The sequence below is a fragment of the Petromyzon marinus genome, chromosome 1 (genome assembly GCF_048934315.1).
Source record: "Petromyzon marinus isolate PM22_M1 ecotype Great Lakes invasive population chromosome 1, UKy_Petmar_22M1.pri1.0, whole genome shotgun sequence".
NCBI classification, from domain to species: Eukaryota; Metazoa; Chordata; class Hyperoartia; order Petromyzontiformes; family Petromyzontidae; genus Petromyzon; species Petromyzon marinus.
The window spans coordinates 13,885,702-13,908,726 of record NC_133667.1 but is presented as its reverse complement, the minus strand read 5'-3'; the positions used below and the strand labels follow the sequence as shown (position 1 = coordinate 13,908,726).

At 45.2% G+C, this 23,025-nt stretch overlaps 1 pseudogene; it reads left to right on the top strand.

The window, feature by feature from the left end:
- Positions 1-91: 91 nt before the first annotated feature.
- LOC116942627 (uncharacterized) lies at positions 92-22,010 on the top strand (annotated as a pseudogene).
- The last annotated feature ends 1,015 nt before the right edge of the window (positions 22,011-23,025 follow it).

Below are 23,025 nucleotides of genomic sequence, written 5' to 3'. Positions count from 1 at the left end.
GAATTACGTATTGCAAAACAAACTTATATATAAAGTTTACTTGCAGTTCTTAACACGTGATGATGAACTGCCTTGTTTTCTCTGAAGGTGATCATCTCTTGACTTCCACCCACATCTCATCATCCAAAAAGAAAACCCTCTTCCTGATTCAGGGGAACACCTCGCATGTGCAGCCGACAGTGAACCACACTCTTTACCACGAGAGGGGTCGGATGGAACACAACAGGAACCATCAGCTGCCATCTCTATTATTAAGAGCACATTGCACAAACTGGACAACCGACACAGAAGTAGTGTATCAACAAACCAGAAGCAGTCGCCTCCTTTGAGTGAGATTGAGTCACGTGAGTTCGAACTTGATGAAGTTGATCCCGGAGGAAACCCTCCGGCGAAGAGCCATGGAGCAAAGCCGCATTGGTGCGAGGTGTGCAAGAGTAGCCTTTCATCACCTGACGAACTGGAGGCCCACCTGTGCAGGCACACCGGCAAGAAGGTGCACAGTTGCTAGGTGTGCGGGCGCGTCTTCTTCCAGGCCACTGGTCTAACGATCCACCTGCGCACGCACACGGGCAAGGCGCCGTACACCTGCGGCGTGTGCCGTGATGGCTTTTGGCAGTCCAGCGACCTGAAGATCCACTTGTGCAAACACACGGGCGAGAGACCGTACCAGTGCGAGGTGTGTGGGCACGGGCTTTTACCGGGCCTTTGAGCGGAAGGTCCAGGGAACTCAATACAAATTTGATTACGTGTGTCTTAAGGTGTGCGGGCGTGGCTTTTTGCGATCGGGCGAGCTGAAGGCGCACACACGCATTCATACCGGCGAGAAGCCGCACATCTGAAAAGTGTCCGGGCGCGAATTTACGAGCTCACATGACCTAAAGACGCACCTGCGGACGCACACGGGTGAGAAGGCGTACTCTTGCTCGGTGTGCGGGCGGTGCTTCGCTCAACGCTCGCTGTTGAAGAGTCAATAGTGAACAAAGCATGGCTTGGGGGAATCCCAAAAAGTTGACTGACACAGTGTCCCACTTATATGGATTATTATTGAATGTCTCAAATGTATACCCTGAAAATAATTAAAAAGCAATAAAGACGTGGATAGCTTAACTACTAATTGCACATGAAACCAATAACGTGTTTTCAAAATGTTTAAAAAGATGGATATTCCGCATTTTTAGTTGGTGCTACTGGTTTGCAGTTTTTAAGAAAGCAGGAATCTAGGAAATGCATGTTGTGATATCCAAATGGTGAAACTAGGAATGAGACTTGAGTCTGACAGAAAAAGGCACAGATTGCCAGAGACATTTCTTCCAACGGGATCAATACAGAACGTGATCCCAACCTGGTGCCATGTCAGTTGCACTTCAACGTAACCAAAGAATGAGCAGAACTAATTTTATGAAAAACGAAAATGCTTAACATATGCTCACTCGTATATGCGTCAGAGCCGAGTGCACTGCACATAGACAAACCGCGAGTGTACGATCTTGCGTACTCATACATGTTACAAGTAACATGGGGTTTTTAGTTTATTGGGGTTTATGGAAATAGTTATATTTATTATTGTTGGGTAATGAGAGTTAAGGAACATCCCGGGTCTTTATAATCATACATTTCGCGTACACACATTGCGGATTTAGCTGGGATGCTCTATTGTAGTGGTTGTGTCCGAAAGTGCAACGTAGCATGCTGAGCGAAAGCAAAGTCAGTGTTACGGTACGGGCCTTGGTTATTCACATGAAAAGCTTCTGTCGGGAGCATGGCGGAATTTTATGTAGATGAATAAAGTACTGCCACCGTTCATTGCTTGCTCACAGAGTCCTCTTGACACGACACGGTGACGAGAAGGAGCAGAACACAACTCAAGAGTACCAAAGTCTTAAAGCTCTGGCTTTAACTCCATGCTCTCCGCGAGATCACGTTGAGAAAGTTGGGACGCGGCCCCCGCTTACACGGAGAGCAAATTGTCTAAAACTGCAAGATACTCGGAGAAAATAAAAAGATGAAAGTATTTTTCTGTATACTGGAGGAATCCGATGAGCTCTGAAGCTCTTTTTCATAGATGTCCATTAGGGTTGAGTAAGAACGTTACAACAATAGACAAAAACATGATTGTCCAAAGTACAAGAAAGGTCAACATATCACACAAACAGTACAGATGAAACCAAACCATCCCCATCCTACTAGGCAAAGCCCACTGAGGTATTAACATTCTTCAGAAGTGACCTGGCCACAAATGACAGCTCAACAAAGTGACCCATCATTTGAACATTTATAGCAGCAACATCTAAATTGTAATGAGAAAATAAATCGGGGAACTCAATACAAATTTGATTGTGTGTCTTAACGTGATATGTAAGTATAAACTAAGAACAATTAAGGTTGATGATTAAAAAAGTGGCAGAATTTTATGTAGATCTCACAGCAAAAAATAAATCCCATACCTGTCAACTCTTTATCAGTGCCCTGCCTTATTACAGAGCAATTCAGACCTAATTGGTCACACCGTGTCCCTTATAAATCTCAACGTTCATCCTACAAAGTCTCATCACAAGGGGAGAAACACAAACAAATAGACAAAACAGTTTTTACTCAAATGCTCCTGTACAAAAATACGGGTAAACCGTATGGGTTGACAGGTATGGTATAGTGTAGTAGTGTATAGTAGCGAAGTGTATAGTGTCATCATGACATCTCCTTTGCCAGTGCCAAAATATGATAATAGGCTTTTCCCCTTTTTTTCTGGCAACAAAACAGGTGTAAAGATGTTAAAACACCAAACTGAAACCTTTTACAAGGAATCATGTCTGCATTAACCACAATGCTTGTGGTCAGAATGCATTTTTTTTTATTTGATATGATGCATTGTCCTTGAAACTGATTGGTCCACACCAGAGACAGCTTTCTTTTGAGCCTCGTCTCAAAACGGTGTTAGACCAGAGGACGCCAAAAGGCGTGTTTGCATACTGACCACAAGAATTGTGGTTAATGGACACATGATTCCTTGTAAGAGGTTTCAGTTTGGTGTTTTAACATCTTAACACCTCTTTTGTTGCCAGAAAAAAATGGGGAAAACCTATTATCTTTGTAGAGTGTCATGTAGTGTATAGTGTCGTGTATAGCGTACATATCAACCCCTTATCAGTGCCGACCTTATTACAGACCAAGTCAGACCTAATTGGTCACCCCGCGTCCCATATGAATCTCAACGTTAATTCTACAGAGTCCCATCACAAGGGGGGAAACACGAACTCAATTTGCCCTGTACAATAATAGGGTAAGCCCTATGGGTTGAACAGGTGTGCTTCACCGCCCATTGAAAGCCATAAAATCGATCCGCTTCGGGTTGTGTTCTCAACAAATTCATCATCGTTCGTTGGCTTACATTGGGTTAAGGGCCGTCCATAAATGACGTCACGCGATTTTGGATGATTTTTGACCCCCCCCCCTCCTCGTCACATGGCGTCACAAAAAGTCAGACCCCCCCCCCCTCAAATATAACGTCACAAAGCTCTGCCCCCCCCCCCCAAAACCATATTTCATAATTCCATTTTGAAAATAAAACATGCTTCAAATCACTTTAAACTATTGTCATTGTAGTGCGTACTTAATGTGGCGCTGCACTCTGATGTTGTAGGAGTGTTGTTAGAACAATTAGTGTCGTTATAACAATTCTATATTTATTTAAAGTTGCGCATTTTGATGTGACGTTACATTTCTCACCCCCCCCCCCCCCCGGTCGTCACACATCGTCACAAATGTCTTAACCCCCCCCACCCCCCGCCGCCTAGGTGCGTGACGTCATTTATGGACGTCCCCTTATTCCCCAGCCACTTTGATTGTCTCAAATGACCGCGGTCCCTAACCTGTGCGATTCGCAGCCGAAGGAGACCGGCGAACTGCGACGTTTCGTGTGGTGGAGGCAGCGGCCCTCTCAATGACCGCTGATGGTTTCGGTTGTCTTATCGAAAGGTTTCCCTCCACTTCTATATTTAAATGTATTTTTTTGTTTGTTAATACCTTTCTCGTCCGCCGAGGCCAAGCCGGGCAGAGCTGGGCTGTTTGAAGATCCAATATATATTTTTTGGGGGGGGGGTATTCCTGTAAAAAGTGCCGTTGTTGTTTAGAGGCTCTACGTAAGAGATACCCTTTTATTCGCAAATTATGCCAGAGGATTATTTTTCCAGTCGAGAATCTTGACAAACTCCACGGCTCCCTGTTTAGGAGCGACGAATAGACGTGGGAGGAGAACGAGGAGGAGAAAGAGACGAGTTGGGGGTTGTTTGTTGAGTCGCACTCCGAAACTCAAAAGTATCTTTCTTCACAACAGGGTAAGCGAGTTTTTTTTTTAAACAAACCCTGTATTGTGGATGATATTGGTCGCGAAAGCCTACGTGTTAAACTGAGGGGTAAGCGTACTGGCAAGAAGAGCTACCCCACGATATACTTGCTCACTCTTGAGCTATAGATGCTCTGATACGTGGCATTGTCTTGGTACTGTTCGCATTTTGTTGCTGTTCTCTGGGTCGTCTAACACGTGGTGAGACTAGGCCATGAAAAAAAGAACGCTGTGTCTGGTGTGAACCAATCGGTTTCAAAGTCAATGCATCCATTATGATTAGGGGCCGTCCATAAATGACGTCACGCGATTTTGGATGATTTTTGACCCCCTCGTCATACGGCGTCACAAAAAGTCAGACCCCCCCCCCCCACAAATATGCTTCAAATCGCTTTAAACTATTGCCATTGTAGTGCGTATTTAATGTGGCGCTGCACTCTGATGTTGTAGGAGAACACATTAAAAAGTCTATTTAATTAAGTAGAACGTGTCTATATTTATTTAAAGTTGCACATTTTCATGTGACTTCACATTTCTCACCCCCCCCCCCTCGTCACATCGTCACAAATATCTGCCCCCCCCCCCCCCTAGGTGCGTGACGTAATTTATGGACGGCCCCTTAGAGCATGTTTTGTCTGCATGTTCGCCATTAAATACTCTGTGTGGTTCATGCAGACTTGATTTCTTGCAAAAGGTTTCTATCTGGTCTCTGAACATCTTAACTCCTACTGTTTTATTGCCAGAAAGGGTAAAACCTAACAATATTTTTGTATAGGATAAGCGTGGTTATGTAACGCCACCCCCCCCCCTCCCCAATGTACCACAAGATTAGGTGACCATACTTCACCATACCGGTGAGTAGACCCACATCTGCGGTGGAGGCCCTCGTCCAGCAGTGGATTGACACTAGAGGCTGTTTGCGTGTGCCATGGAAGCTGGGCAGGGGTGCCCAGACGTTACTGCGCTACGGGCATATCAGCAATGTCTACACTCCATAATATAGCTTCATCAGGCGACAGACATATTTGTGGAGAAGTCCACCTGTTTCGTTCCTTATATAGAGGCGTCGTACGTCTCGGATTGTAAATGTTGTGGCTTGACTCTCCAACATACCGGTGTGCTGTACTAGTGACGAATTGGCCACGTTCTGTTTACGTGACAACCCTTATTAGTTGTCTGTGTCGGGTGGTGGCGGGTTTTAACGACCCATTTATATATTTACGTGATCTAACCCAAAAAAAATCTCTTATGGATGATAATTGGTCGCGAAAGCCTACGTTTTAAAATGTTTATACTCTCCTGTTTTATAAACGGTAAAGTAAAGCAGGTATGGTAAAGCTGGATTTCGAGAAAACGTTGGAACACTGCACGCCAATGAGCCTCTACGCACAGCATTCCGCACAGTCGCTGTGCATCGTACGCCCAAGCTGTTTTCATTCAACCTCCGGACTATACGGCAGGTGAATTCAGCCAAGCGCCAGCAGGACAAAAGTTTGCATTGTTATACCTGGCAACCCATACGGCGTACCCTGAATTCTTGTACAGGGAAATTGAGTTTTTCAGGTCCATACGGCATACAGCCGTTTCAGTACAGGTAAAAAAAGTTTGTGTTTCTCCCCTGTGATGGGACTTTGTAGGATGAACATTGAGATTTATAAGGGACACGGGGTGACCAATGAGGTCTGAATTGGTCTGTAATAAGGTAGGCACTGATAAAGGGTTGACAGGTATGCGTTATGTTCACATATACAACAAGATCAACGAAGCCACCTCTGACCTCGAAACACACACGAGTGGACCAGTTGCTAAAGCGTGACCCAGAGGCTATCTGCCTCGCACATTCCATCGGCACCCCGAGAGAGGATGTTCCAGCGACTGGCGTTCGCCGGAGCTCTCTGCTGGCTCGACCGGCTGTGGCTCAACGTGGGTCGTTGATGCCCGGACGTAGCAGCTACCGATAGCAACCAGCCAAATTGTCTGCAGCCACTTTCCCAATAGCCAACACAAAAAGATCGTTATAGCAAGTTGCCCTTATGGAATCAGCTACCACCTCTGTCACCAAGATCACCACCGATTAGCATGGTTGGCTACGTATGGTGCGGAAGAAGTTCGACATTCGTCACATCCCACCAAGTCATTCATGTCATGCTAGAGCCCATGGTCATCTCCACCAGGAATATTCGTGTAATGATGACCTAGACGAAGCAGTGGCCCTTAAGAAGTCACTGAACTCTCCCCACAGGCAGCAGTGGTACGAGAGAGTCCAGAATCTGGATTTCACACATTCAAGCCCTGAAACTTGGAATTTTCTCCATCGTCTTGGCATTGCAAAGCTGTAAAAGCACAGGCCGGGCAAAGCAATTTAACATGTGAAATTACCACCCAATGAAAACATTTGCACATTCTCTCTTCAAATCCCAATCAGAATGGCGTGCGCGGTGGCCTGCCCACTGCCGGAGCCTAGCGGGGACTTCCCGGCGTGGCTGGAGGCGCAGGGTGTGAACGCGGAGGTGGCCCGGGCCATGGACTCCGAGCTGGGCATCCGGGACTACGGGGTCCTGCGCGCCTGCGTCGGGGACGGCCTCGTGCGGGCCGAGCTGCTGGCCACGGCGCGCGACCGCCTGCCCTTCGGCTTCTACGCCGTGCTGCGGCAGGTGGTGAAGGCCCTGCAGGGGGCCGAACCCCACGACGCTGGGACGCCGTGCTGGGACGATGATGCCGCCGCCTCCACTTCCTCTCCTGGCGACGTGACGCTGGGAGGCCTGATGGACGTGCTCCTCACGCTGTTTAGCAGCTTGAGCCGGGAACTGCTGCTGTCCGTGCAGAGGATGCGTGACATGGACAATGATAAATATGTCATGGCTTCTGCTTTATCAACGGGTGCTCTCCATTCCGATGTCATGGAAGATGAAACGCATCCAAGGGAAGAAAATGGTAATGCATAATTGCGTCAAATATATTTTTTACAGTTACGTTTTGCATAGAGAATTACAGGACAGCGCTTTAGTTTCATTTACGTCACATCATTTTTATCTGCAACCAAACCGTTTTACAATAATTGTCCCCCATGCTCCCGAGCGATGGGCAATACACATTCCTTTTGGCGGTCTTGATGCAGTGGTGGAAATTGCATGTTAGAATGACTTCATCACCACTTTATATGCTAGACATTGTTGACTTAATTGCACTAAGTGGTAGGGATGTCACCCTTTCCACAATGCAAAAAATTGTTATGACTTGGATAGAATCCATCATGGTTGCAGTGGATCCTTTATAACTGGTATAACCTCATCAGAAGGTCCTCATTTTCCCACAAAACATTTCACAGTTAATTTTGCTTAAGTTGGATATTAGATAGTTTTCCTGATTCCGTACAGGTCTCACCGTAAAAGGAATATCAGTGGGTACGAGGATCAATCTACTTTTTAAACGTTTTTGCACCCGGCGACCTGCGTTCAATTCCCGGCCATAGATGGCGATGAGGCGTTGAGTTTATTCTGGCTAGCATTTAACTTTTGTAGTCACGAGCTTGGTGTTTCTTAAATCAGCCTCACCAGCTGCTTGACACTACACCGTGTCATACAGCATCATTGAATGATGCTTAAAGTTATAGCAAACGTGATCGACAACCTCAGGTTTGATATCACTTGGCCTGCCAATTAATATTATTGTTGGTAATAGGCATTAAGGTAAGAAGGTCAATCATTGCCATTCAATGTTCCAAAATAAATCCAGTAAAATCTTGGATTGCGAGTAACTTGGTCTGCGAGTGTTTTGCAAGACGAGCAAACATTTTAAATAAATATTAATTTTCATAATAAAGGTTCTTGGGTTAGATCGCGTTTATTTATAAATGTGTCGTAACCCTCCACCACCCGACACGGCCAATCAGCAAAAAAAGTGTCACGTTGACAAAAGACAAATAATTCACTACTTCAGCCCACCGGTGTGTTGAAGAGTTAATCCACATTTACAGTTTGAGTACGACGTTTCGCTGGTAAATACATCCAGCATCATCAAGCAATTTGCTGATTGGCCGTGTCGGGTGGTGGAGGGTTACGACACATTTATAAATAAACGCGATCTAAGCCAAGAACCTTTATTATGAATAATATTGGTCGCGAAAGCCTACGTGTTAAACTAAATATTAATTTGATAAACGAGCGAGGTCTTGCAATACGAGTAGTACGTATACGCTTTGTCTGCCGAGCGTCACGTGATCACAACTTATATACGAGTGAATTTTGATTTAAAGCTTTCGTGACTGCGGTAATTCATATTCTTAGCTCTTTCGGTAAAGTCACGTTGAAGGGAAACAATAAAATAATAAAATATATTTTTTATTTTATTGTTTCCCTTCAAAATATATTTTATTGTATTTTTTCCCTTCAACGTGACTTTACCGAAAGAGCTAAGAATATGGTATACGAGTGCTTTGATATACGAGTGCTTTGGATTACAAACATGTTTCCGGAACGAATTATGCTCGCAAATCCAAGGTTTTACTGTAGTTGATTTCGTGTAAAAAAAATTTGTTGTCCCGCGAAAGCAGAAAGCAACTGGACCACAGCACCAAATGACTCCAGATCAAACTTGACGGGGAACCTGATTAAAAGCGAGCCCCCTGAAGGTAGAGTTGTTTTTTATTCATTCAACAAGCTGCACTCACCATAGTCCGCACTTGCCATGAGTTTACTTGGCTTAGTTGAGTTAATGTATGCGCATGCATTAGCTCAAACTTTCAGTGCTAGTGCTTAGAACAGGATGTCATTCAATCACATTTAGCATGTTTTTGCATGCACCACTACTATGATTACTAGATATCTGCTGCCACCTCGAGAATTGGAGCAAGGCTCAGTTAATTACACTTCCGAATATGGAGCACATACAATCTAACTAATTCTGCAACTACTGAGGTTTTCGGCTTGTGCTATTACATGTTGTACGGCATGTACACTAAACATGGGGAATGGTTTTAAAAGTTGTGTAATCTCCTGTAGATGTAGATGCCGCTCGTTCTTCATGTTCTACAGAGGTAGATGCCACCACCTCCTGTTGCGCGGCGGTTGAGCTTATGACTCTTCAGTCCGAACAGGCAACTGGACCTACAGACAGGTTATCTTTTAAGGGATTCATTTAATAATGCTGATGTTGCAATAACATAACACTGTTTTGAATACAAATTCTTCACTTAAAAATTACAGTTTAACTGATAGAGACTTCAATAACAGCAGCATACATTACACATTAATTATATATATATTTTAAAAAAACTGTGTACATTTATACGCAGTTTACTTGGTGTGCTTAACACGTGATAATTAATTGCTTGTTTTCTCTGAAGGTGATCATCTCTTGGACTTCCACCCAAATCTCATCATCCAACATGTGACCTCACTTCTTGATTCAGGAGCAGACCTCGCTTGTCCAGCTGATGGTGAACCGCACACCTTAGCACCGGAGCAGTGGGAAGAAACACAGCAAGAAGAATCAGCTGCCACCTCTATCACTAAGAACACATCGCAGCAACGAAAGAACCAAACCATAAGGAACATCATGATGAACCAGAAGCAGCAGCAGCCGCCCCTTGTGAACGAGATCGAGTCACACGAGTTTCAAATTGATGCAGCCGATCCTGTAGGAAACCCTCAGGCGGAAAGCTCTGGTGTAAAACCGCATCGGTGCGAGGTGTGCAAGAGTAGCCTTTCATCACCTGACGAACTGGAGGCCCACCTGTGCAGGCACACCAGCAAGAAGGTGCACAGTTGCAAGGTGTGCGGGCGTGCCTTCTTCCAGGCCACTGGTCTAAACATCCACCTGCGCACGCACACGGGCAAGGCACCGTACACCTGCGGCGTGTGCGGTGATGGCTTTTGGCAGTCCAGCGACCTGAAGATCCACTTGTGCAAACACACGGGCGAGAGACCGTACCAGTGCGAGGTGTGTGGGCGTGGCTTTTACCGGGCCTTTGAGCGGAAGGTCCACATGCGCACGCACACGGGCGAGAAGCCGTACGTCTGCCAGGTGTGTGGGCGTAGATTTTTACGATCCAACGAGCTGAAGGTGCACACACGCATTCATACCGGAGAGAAGCCGCATGTCTGCATAGTGTGCGGGCGCAAATTCACGATCTCCAGTGACATGAAGAAGCACCTGCGGACACACACGGGTGATAAACCGTACCCTTGCTCAGTGTGTGGGCAGTGCTTTGTTCAGCGCTCACATGTCAAGAAGCATGAGCGAACAAAGCATGGCTTGGGGAAATCCTGAAAAGATGATTGAGAGATGTTTCACATACTTGGATTATTGAATGTCTCAAACATATATGATATTTCCCCCCCCCCCCCACAGCATTACCTTTGGCACTCTGGACTAATATGATCTCAGATCTCTCCATTAGATACTGACTGCCAGAATGTATTGTGCTTAAGGAAGGAGAGATTAGCTCTGTGGGAGTAGAATGGGAACAACGGTGAGGCCACGTAACCCTTTCCCGTTCCGAGATGACTGCAAGTGGCAGGGTGGGTCCCGTTCCCCGCTGAATCAGGGAACACGCAAGCTTTCTAGAGTTAATTTTATTTAGAGGCATAGCTTTATTTTTTTATATCTACGGTGACTTTACCAAAAGAACCAAAGAATATGAATTCCTGCAGTCATGAAAGTTTCGAGTCAAAATTTAGAGGCATAGCGCTGTTCTTTTTGAAGACATTTTACTGTACTCACCGCAGAGAACTGTAATGACACGTCCACACGCTATGGAGGCTCGTGCCAAACGGTGTGATGTACACGTATGTAATCGGAATGGGAAATGGTTCATAAGGATCAAGTGGAATCGATAAGGAACCTCCCTCCCCCCACTTTGTTCCTCATGGTAGCATTTACTTATTCACTAACATGATGGTATCCTGGAAATAAAACAGATGTGTTATGAAAGCAATAATAGCTCGTATATATGCATTGCGGTTGTACTGTTCGCCTTTTGACATTTTCTGGTCTAACACGGGTGTTGAAACAAGACCACAAAGAAGGTTTTCTCTGATTTAGGCCAGTCCATTTCAAAGACTGCGTTTATTATTGGAGCATATTTGCATGTTTTGCAACATGTATGTTTGGATCATAGAGACTTGATGCCTTGGTGTTTTGAACATCTTAACACCTGTTTTCATTAAACTTGATTTGAAGCTTTCGTGACTACAGGAATTACTCGTTGGTTCTTTCGGTAAAATCACATAGAAAAAATATAAAATAAATAATATGACGTTTCTATTGCAAATCACAAGGCCAAAATAGTGTGAGGCCTTCATCAAGCACTGGTCGGCACCTCACATTGTCCCCCAAGAGGCTAAATGTTTTCTCCCTGAGCGTAAATGGTCTCAACCGCCCCATCAAGAGGCAATGGGGGACAACTCTTGTACCTAAATTTACACTACGCAGATGTCGCATTCCTTTAGGAGACGCCTCACGCCAGGCGAAGCTGGGACATTCAAACGCCATTGGGTTGGTCAAGTGTTTTCATTCCACACGTTCCTTCAGCAGGAGAGGAGTTCCCATCTTGCGGCATAAAAACCGTCATTTCGTGCTCCCAAACAAATCAGATCCCCAGGGGAGAAAGTTTGTAGGCCCCTCGACCAAGGAGGGAGAAATGCTGTCGTTCTATCCGGCACCAACCAAATTTGAAATCCCGCCTCCATCTCTTTACATATTTACAGATCAGAGACGCCAAAACAAAATCCCCCGACAAAAACCTAGACGGACCCCCCACCCATCCTATCATAGACTGACTGGAAAAGCCAAGGCCTAACTATAGACTATCGAAAGCTTACCATTTGCTGGGCATGAAGGCGCCAGGACCAAATCAGCAACCAACCAGGAAACTATGGAATAGAAGCCGCCTTCCCCGAGAGGTCATACTGCAGAAATGGTCCCAAATCTGGCAAGCCACTAGATCTGGCCCAAGGTTAACACCACTCAGACTGGTGCAGTTTAAATTTATGTCTGGCACCTACATGACAAGTGGAAGAAGGGCAAAATTCAGGACGACACCTCCTGACTGTCCATGATTCACCTGAAACAACATAAACCTACTTAAATCCGTTCTGGTCATGCCCGGCAGACATCGCAAAACTATACAAGAAGATCTCGGCCTTCTTTAATGGTATATGCGGCACCAACCTCTCTCGATAAATTGAAACCACCCCGTGAGGCCTAAAACCAGGTACCCTCTCAAAACAGCAGCACGTCCTACTCCAAAATTTCAACATAGGCAGTAAAACCATCTTGGCTTACTGTAAAGATCATGAACCCCCTTCGTGGGGACAATGGCACAACACCCTGCCAGCCCACGCCGGGATCGAACACTTGTTCCACAAAGTTAAAAGGGGAACGAAAAGGAGTTTGAGGCCAGGTGGTCCCCCCCTCTTCCGGAGTTTAAAATGAGAGGCAAAGGCAGAGAGGGTTGGGGCTCCGGAGACAGGAGCGGGTAAGGGAGGGGTAGAACCCCCCCCCCCTCCACTTTTTTGATAGCTAAGATAAGATTGACACAGAATAGAGGTGGACACCCTAACATATAGATCCGCGTGTATGTTATATGATTTGTCACGTACCTCCTCCCCACCCCTCTCCCCCCCCCCCATATATTTTATCCCCCCCCCCTGACGGAAGACCCCCTCAAGGTGGGCACCGAGCATCCCCCCATCACCTATACATGGTTAAGTACCGAAAGTCCCCTCCTCTTCCTCCCCACAGAGGTTTTTCTGTTCCCCTCACCAGAAACCATCGAAACGTTGTACCGGGCTCGTGTGATTACCACAATAAAAACAATTTTAATACCCTCAACGCCCCTAATCGGCCAATGTGAGCACCCCCCCCCCCCCCCCGCATTACAAGAGATGACTATACAAGACCCTCAAATTGATTAATCCCATGCCACCAAATCAGACAACCTGAGTGCCTTGAGAAGTATGGAAGAAATTAAACTTCGGCACCGGCATATTGACCCCTGGAGAATGAAAAGGATTACACGCACACATGCAAATCACACGGTGCCCGATCGAGGATCAATTACGTCTTCATCCCAAAAAGTCTGCTCTCACAAGTTACCAAACCTCAGCTTTTAGATTTCCAGCTTCATGACTATGCCCCCAATACTAACACAATTAATCATGGACCCTGAATATGTAGCCCATAGAGCCGTGGTTCCTCGACCTGAAATTGCTATCAGACAAAGACTAATGTGGAATAGATCACAGTGGATATAAAGGGCTTCTTTGAGATGCAAACTATTGATTCTACCTACCTCCCCATTGATAATCCGAGATACTCTCAATTCCTAGCTGGTCCTTAGCGTGCATCAAAGGAGAGAGGCATGCAAGGACATCCTGACACTAGATCTAGATGGGGGGGGGGGGGGGGGTGCTGCGAAAAGCTAGTGGGAGAGAAAGAGGGGGGGGGTAACTTGAACGCATGGGATGGGTAAGTTTCCACGCTAAAATAATAAACGTGTTGGTGTTTAATACCTGTTGGTATTCAAAGACTTGGTGGATTTGGCTGTCCATCCTTTCGGTTGGGGCTGCACTACCATACATACTCTTAAACACATTTTGGAAAAGGACACATTTTTATTATTTTCCGTCAGCTGTGTTGATTATTAAGAAGACACGAGGAACAAGAAGAGTGGAGTTACTCTTTGGTTCTTTCGGTAAAGTCACGTAGAATATCAAATAAAATAATAATAGAATACGACGTTTCGGTTGCAACACAAGCAACCGTCCTCAGGTAAGAATGAATGATAAAACACAGACGCGGAAACAACAAAGATAAAGATCCCCCATATAGACTTAACAGACTGTAGGAGTGTAGGGGCAAGTGCTGTTAGCGAGCACCTATGAAGGCTGGAACGGTACACGAGGGGGTGGGTGGCCAGCACCACGCCCGACCGCCTTTGTCTCCCTAGTGGCAATGTTTACTACACACCGCGCCAGGTACTCATTTGAGGCTGAGTCGACCTAGGGGAGGCCCGGATAATCGTCACCGGTGTTGGCCGTGAGCGGGAATCGAACCCGGGTCGCCAGGTTCATAGCACAGCACGCTAACAGCTACACTATCGCTCCCCTGATGTGATGTGTTCAGTGTACACGCATTTAACATGCCGCTTTGTATTGTGCGTTGGTGACGTTGATTGTGTAAATTGTTCTTGAACTTACCAATGAGCTGAAACATAATTGGTGCGCTAAACGCTTGCGCACGTGACAATGTTTGGCTGTGTCAGGTGGTGGAGGGCCTTAACACAAATTTGGTCAGACCATTACATGACCTAACCAAAAAAATCTATTATGAATCAAATATGACGTGTTGAAATATATCACCGCCCATTTTTAGAACATTAATTCGACTTGCTTTGTTTCTTAATAAACCCATTGGCTTAACTTGGATGAATACAACATTTCATTTGAATTGAAACTCATTAAATTAACTCATTTCTTCAGAACTGCTTTTTTTGTGTTGAGTCTGTTGTCCACTGACACGTATGGCCTTATTTAAATCCAGTAACATTGCTGTGTTTCGACTTACGAACGAGGGGCGGAAAGGGGGAGGGGTCCCGGGAACGAATTCCGTTTCCTAAGTCGGTGAACTTAAGAGCAGAATGCACACAAACCACCGCGGTCCCTAACCCCTTGAATTCACGGTTGACGAAACTGGCCCGCTTACGTTGCTTGCCACACAGTTGGAAGAGAGCGAGGGACGAGGCCACGTTAAAAGTGGATGGGGCTTCAGTTGTCGCGAGTTCTAGTTAAAGCCTTAAATGTTGTTATTTTTTTTGGTAACACCGTCTCGTTTTCTGGGCGGGCTGATTGAAGACTTCGTTATTTGTTTTTTTTTCTTAACATAGTGGTGATTATCATTTGTTTTATTCAACCCCCCGAGACAGAGGCGTTGTTTCTTTCGCGAAGGTTTTTGGTCGAGAGAGGATTTTTCACCTCCCGACATCAAGATGTTATTTATATTTCTGTAAATTGGTGATTTTTAAAAAAAATATATTCAACCACCTAAGACGGAGGCGTTCTTTCCTTCGCGAAGGTTTTTGGTCGAGAGAGGATTTTTTTTCACCTCCCCACATCAGCCGGAAAACGCCACAGCGCGGTGAGATTGTACCACGTTTCACTCTCAAGTGTCACCGGGGGCTTATTGAGCAAGACGTGGTCGCGAGTTGAGGCTTTTCGTGGACTTCGCACTTTGTGGTACCGTGTCTCTAGAGTCCAGGGGTGGGGAACCTTTTTTTCTGCCAAGGGCCATTTCGATATTTATACATCATTCGCGGGCCATTACAAAATTGTCAACTTAAAAATTAGCCTGTTATATTTGGTCAAACGTTTAATTAACTCACCCCTAATGCGACGGCTGGAACCGCTTCTCTTTGGCGAGGCGTGTGATGATGTTAGCTGGTATTGATGATGTTAGCTGGTATTGATGATGTTAGCTGGTATTGATGATGTTAGCTGGTATTGATGATGTTAGCTGGTATTGATGTTAGCTGGTATTGATGATGTTAGCTGGTATTGATGTTAGCTGGTATTGATGTTGTTAGCTGGTATTGATGTTGTTAGCCGGTATTGATGATGTTAGCCGGTATTGATGATGTTAGCTGGTATTGATGATGTTAGCTGGTATTGATGATGTTAGCTGGTATTGACGATGTCGCTACTCGCAACTACTTTTCCAGGTTTGTTCCTAGATTTATTGAATTTCGAGTCCCGCCTGCGGTTGCCTTGGCAGGGCCACACCAAATGATTTCCCCCACCCCTGGTCGGGACGAAAAATAAACACCTCCCTCGTTAACGCCCACGGTTTATTCCACCATTGCACCGAGGGGGTTTCTCCCCTCGTAAAATATAGCCGGGCGACTGGCCAAACGGGACCGTCCGTGCCAACAGATCAACTCTGAATCTTCATTTGAAACTTTCCATTTTTTAATGGATTAATTTATTTACATATTCTGAACATCCAGTGAACATTAGCCGTCGACCCCTGCTTGCATGGTAATGGTGACTTGGGTTGAACTGTGTTGATGTTTGCAGTGTTAAATTGTAAAAAAAAAATCGTTCATGGTTACTCGTATTTATACAAATATATAATGTGCATGTACATACCAAGAACAGCCAGCTAAACTATCAGCAGAAACTTTCCTAACAACCAACACAGACTCATCATAAAATTTGGCATTGTCTTCCCGTTAATCAGCTCAGCACCTGAACACTGATGCAATATGCAGAAAGCGGATTAGCTGAACTATGCCTAACAACTCGATGATTGCATCCAGTCCGTAAACCCAAACCCAGAAAACTCTGAACACTTTATCCTCACATTATTTTTTGCCGCTGTGAAGAACATCTTGCGCGTCCACTTCCTGGTTCAGCAGCTAATCTTGTACCTGCAGCTGAAGAACAGGACCCTTTACCACGAGAGGGGTGAGATGAAACAGCACGAAGAATCGGCTACCACCTGTCACCAAGAACACATCACACCAAGTCATTAATGCCATGCTGGGGCCTGCAGTCATCACCAGGAATATTGGTGTTATGACCTAGACAGAGCAGTGGCCCTGTTGAAGTCACTGAACTATGCCCAGAGGCAACAGTCGTGTGAGACAGAGCAGAATATTGATTTCACACATTCAAGCCCTCAAGTTTGCAACCTTTTCCACCAACTCTTGCTTTGGCAAAGCATGAATTCACAGGCCATACAAAGTCAATGAACATGTACATCTCCCACCCAATGTAAACATTCTCTCTTCAAATCTCAATCAGGATGGCGTGCGCGGTGGCTGCTCCAGTGCTGGAGCTGAGCGGGGACTTCCCGGCGTGGCTGGAGGCGCAGGGCGTAAACGCGGAGGTGGCCCGGGCCATGGACTCTGAGCTGGGCATCCGAGACTACGGGGTCCTGCGCGCCTGCGTCAGGGACGGCCTCGTGCGGGCCGAGCTGCTGTCCACGGCGCGCGACCGCCTGCCCTTCGGCTTCTACGCCGTGCTGCGGCAGGTGGTGAAGGCCCTGCAGGGCGCTGAGCCCCACGACGCTGGGACGGCGCGCTGGGACGACGCCGTTTCCTCTCCTGGCAACGTGACTCTAGGAGGCCTGGTGGACGTGCTGCTCGCGCTGTTCAGCGGCTTGAGCCGGGAGCTGCTGATGTCCGTGCAGAGGTTGGATGACATGGACAATCATAAATATGTAGTGGCTTCTGCTTCATCAACAGGTTCAGTGAATTCTGTTGGCATGGAAGAGGAAATACATCCATGTGAAGACAATGGTAATAAATAACTCAATTATTTATGCAGTTATGTTTTTTTCATTGAGAACTACAGGGCAGTGCCTTAATTTCAATCATGTCACTCTACGCATTTTATTTTTATCGTAACTATATTACAATAATTGCCCCTCTGCTTTCGAGTGCTGGGCAATACACATTCTTACTTGGCAGTCTTGAAATGCACTTGTTTAAATTGCATGTTACCTTGGCATTTACACTGCATTATATTCTAGCCACTATTGACATAATTGCACGCAGTTTGATTTCATTTAATTGTTTTGACTTGGATAGAATCCATGATGGATTGCAATGCATCCCTTCGCGCCAAAATGTCACGGGTTATTTTGCTACATTGTTTGGGCAATACAGTCATATAACTCATCGTTTTCCTGATTTCAGCTGTGCCTCTGGTCGTGCAGGTATCACAGTAAAAGGAGCATCTGCGGGTACCAGGATAAATCTGTTTTCTAAACGTTTTTCACAGTAGTTAATGCCCCAGGTCGGTGACCTGAGGTTAATTCCTGACCATGATGATGAGGATGTGTTGAGCTTATCCTGGCCGGGATTTCACTTTGTAACTTTTTTAGTCATAACCTGGGTGTTCTTCTTAAATCGGTGTCACCAGCTGCTTTACATTAAACCACGTGATACAGCAGGGAATGCTACAGTTTAACTGTCACAATTGATGCAATGGTCGAATGATGTTTAAAGTTATAGTGAATGTAATTAATACCTCTTTAGAGCTGCTTTTTGTCTTTATCTTGTTGTCCTTCCCTCCCACCTCTGATTAGCACAGTTGGCTACATATGGTGCAAAAGAAGTTCAACATAATACTAAGGTGTAATATTACTTGGTCTTCTAATTAATATTGTTAGTAATGCAAGTTTTAAGGTCAAAAAAGGCCATTGTCATTCATTGTTCTCAGATATAGGGAAGAAAAAAGATAATTGTTGCAATAACTGCTCAATGTTGATGATTTGTTTTTTTATATGTCCAGCAAAAGGAGAAAAGAACTCGACCACAGTCACAAATGACTCCAAACCAAACTCGATTGGGAAGCTTATTAAAAGCGAGCCCCGTGAAGGTAAATTTATTTTCTTCATTCAACAAGTTACACCAACCACATTCTGTGTTTGCCATGGATTCAATTGGCTTGAGTCCAGTTTCAATTCTGTGTTGCGTGCGTGCTTGTACCTGGATGTTATTCAATCACAGTTATGTTTTCCAGTTACCAATGCTAACATGAGTTGTGTGCTGCTAACTAAAGAATGGGAGCAAGGCTCAGTTGAACACACTTCATGTTAGCCCCCTGTTATTTGTAAATTAATGTGTATGTACAACATATAATGCACTGTTAAATGGTGAATAAGAGTAGCGAACTTTATGCATAAGAAACCAATTCTGCACTCTACTGAGATTTTCCCCTTGTGTTACGTGATAAGGCATCACGTGATGAGACAGAAGTATCCATTCAGATCTCTCGCAGAGCAGTGCAACCATTCTGGTTTGCGAACAGCCTACAGAAGCAGATATCCCAGAGGTACCTCCGAGATGCCTTAACGTGACCATGGTCGAAACATAAATGGGTATTACTTTCACAACCACCCTTTTAGCCAGTGTAATATTTGACGCATGACAAACTGACGTTTTATTTATTTTCGGAGCTGTAATTTAGCCAAAGTAATTTCAGAACCAGAATTAATATCGTGATTTTTTTTGTGTGCAGTCATTAGTGACTGCGCTGACACCAGCAGCTTCAATACACTTGAGAGCCTCGTTTAATCATGGGCAGCTGCCTGCAATCGAACCCAGGATCGCAGTGCATTTCAGTAGTCTGATTTATGAGTCACTCGGCAACCTCTCAAAGGACTTGTGTTCTCTTTTAATGGATTCATTTTAGAATGCTAATGTTGCAATAACATACAGTTGAATACAAATTCTTCACATATATCTTACACTTTAATTGATAAAGATGTGAATAACATCAGTACACATTCCACAATTGCATTTTGTAAAAAAATAAACCTTTGTACATATATAAAGTTTAATTGCAGTGCTTAACACGTGGTAATGAACTGCTTTCTTTTCTCTGAAGGTGATCATCTCTTGGGCTTCCACCCACATGTCGTCCAAAATAATACCACGCTTCCTGAATCAGGAGCAAACCTTGCATGTGCAGCTAGGGATGAACCGCACGTCTTACCACGAGCGCTGTTGGAAGAAGCACAGCAAGAAGAATCGGCTGCCACCTCTGTCACCAAGAACACATCCACCCAGCAACTGGAGATCCGAAAAATAAGGAACGTCATGACAAACCAGAAGCAGCCGCCCACTGTGAGTGAAACTAGGTCCCACGAGTTTGAACTTGAAGCCGATCCTGTACGAAACCCTCAGGCTGAAAGTTCTGGAGTGAAGCCGCATTGGTGCGTGGTGTGTAAGAGTAGCTTTTTGTCACCTAGCGAACTGGAGGCCCACCTGTGCAGGCACACCGGCAAGAAGGTGCACCGTTGCGAGGTGTGCGGGCGCGTCTTCTTGCAGGCCACTGGTCTAACGATCCACCTGCGCACGCACACGGGCAAGGCGCCGTACACCTGTGAGGTGTGTGGTGATGGCTTTTGGCAGTCTAGCGACTTGAAGATCCACTTGTGCAAACACACGGGTGAGAAGCCATACCAGTGCGAGGTGTGCGGGCGCGGCTTTTACCGGGTGTTTGAGCGGAAGGTCCACATGCGCACACACACGGGGGAGAAGCCGCATATTTGCCAGGTTTGTGGACATAGATTTTTACGTTCCAGCGAGTTGAGAATCCACACACGCATTCATACCGGCGAGAAGCCTTATGTCTGCAAAGTGTGCGGGCATGAATTCTCGATCTCCAATGACCTGAAGAAGCACCTGCGGACGCACACGGGCGAGAAGCCGTACTCTTGCTCGGTGTGCGGGCAGTGCTTCGCTCAGCGCTCACATGTGAAGAGTCACGAGCGATCAAAGCATTGCTTAGGGGAATCCCAGAAAGATGATTGAGAGGTGTCATACTCACGTGGATTATCTCAAATGTATGACATTTATCCAAGACCAATTAAAGGTAATTCAAAAATCAATAAAGGCCTGCATAGGCTTCCATAATAAAAACACAACCGATTAAATAAGTGTTAAAAATGTAAAGATAAGATTTTCCGTTGTGATGTTTAGTCGCCTTTTTTGGTGTTCAAATAGGATTGTTTTAATGTGTATGGTGAGTTAGAAATAAAATATGGTGATGTCCATTGGTGAAGTTCGGAATGAGACTTGATTCTGATGGACAAACCACAGGTTACCAAAGAAATGATTTTTTCCTGACAAATCGACAATTGAAAGTGTGGTGGTGAAGTTAATGTGAAAAGAGCAAACAGAAAAAAATGTCTGAAACCACAAAATACATGTCAGGGGAGAGGAGAAATATAAAAAGAGACGAAAAATCCAAGCTGACAATTGAATCTCAGACCCACTAATAAATCAGAGAACTCAATTATTGAAGACCGCAAGTAATGGGAGCATGAAAGCAGACAATGGGAGGGTGATAAAAACAACATTGGAGGAATGTTATGCAGATCTCTACAGCAAAACAAACTCATAACCTGGATGAGGAGGAAGTTACAGCTGTCAGTTAAAGTAACATCTGCCCTTTGCTGAATCAAGAAGAGGGAGGGCGGGGATTGGGGGGAAGACCCCCGGACTGGATGATATATCTGTAAACGTCATCAAGCGTCGAGACCAAATTGTTGGAAGAAAACTATTGGATTGTTCGCTTATTGTTTATACTGAGATGAAATGCTACAATAATGGAATGATGGCTCAGTCACTCTTACGAAAACAGGTGATGAAGTTTACTTGAATAGCCCACAGACCAATTAGGCTCATGTATATGTATATAAGTTCGCAATAATAATGAGAACAGAATAATGAAATATTGAGAAACCAACTAACCATGGGACGACCAGGATTCTGGAAATATTTCTCTAACATCGATGTGATACAAATGAATGGACCACTGAATTATTTCAGACAGCGCTGGCATGGCAGGTTTAGTGGGGTTCAGGTAAGGGGAGAGAGATGGGGACAACCTCTACCAATTTGGGATGAGGCTGCATAGGTGGGGGGGGGGATGTACTGAAGAAAGCTGGTGGGAGAATGGGCTTGTCATCTGCTTGAGGAAACGTGGCTGGCTAAATCGGGGAGTTATCAAAGGAGATAATGTGAGGTGCGTGGTTCAGAGTAGAATAGGCTCAGCTGCGACGCGTGTGTGGCAGTAACGAAAACGCGTGGCCAAAATTGCCACGCGGATAGGATCATGTCGTAAAGGGTCCTGAATAAAGTTTTGGCTGTTTAAGAGCTGCTGGAGGTGTCTGTCCATCCTTTTTGGTTTGGGGTGCCACTCCCATATACCCTTAATCATATTTTTGGAAAAGACCATTGCATTTAACTTATCTTTATTCCCCGTGTTTGTGGCTGATGAATGAGACACGGAGAACCAGAAGAGAAGGGCGTCACGGTGGCGAGATGCTAACTACATCCTCTGGTATACAGGGGATCCTGACCCTGACGCCTGTATATTTGGAGTTTGCTGGTCTCTTCCCGTGGTCGCATGGATTTTTCTCCGGGTCCTCCGGTTTTTCGCCTCAACATTTAGAATCAATATCCGTTGTCAGTATTTGGCTACTATACATTTCCACGTGAAAATACACTTCGTTGAGCTGTCATTTGTAGTTGTGCATCATACGCCCAAGGTGTTTTCAACAAACTTCCAGATTACTTCAGCGCAAGCAAGACAGTTGAGTTTATAGTGTGTTCACCTATACAATGCCAAAACCACCTAGGTGATCGAAGTGCACCTGAATAGCCAATTGCCAAAACATGACCCGGCAGCTGTCTTCCTTAGAGTAACCTTGGACAGAAGTCTGACATTTCATCGGCACCTTGAGAAGACCACGAGGAAGTTTTGTTCATGGAGAACTCTCTGCTGGATTTGCTGGCTGGCTCAATGTGGGGCGCTGGCACCCAAAGGCTACATATGGCAGGCCTCTCGCTGTGCTTAGTTATCGCAGGATACTTATTGTGTACCCATATTGACTCAGCTAAAATGCAATTAGTTCACACTTACTCTTTGGTTCTATTGGGTAAAGTCACGTAGGTGACTTTACCCAATAGAACCAAAGAGTATGGATCCTAGCAATCACGAAAGCTTTAAATCTAGTTCACACTTGCCAGTCTGCTTTACATATACAAGGTGGTTCAGATGTCTTATGACCCCCCCTGCCTCCCCGCAATTAATTGACCCCAAACATGTATTCCTTTTCTGTTTTTAAATAAACTTTAAAAAAAATTACGTTTCAGATATTAAAATGGG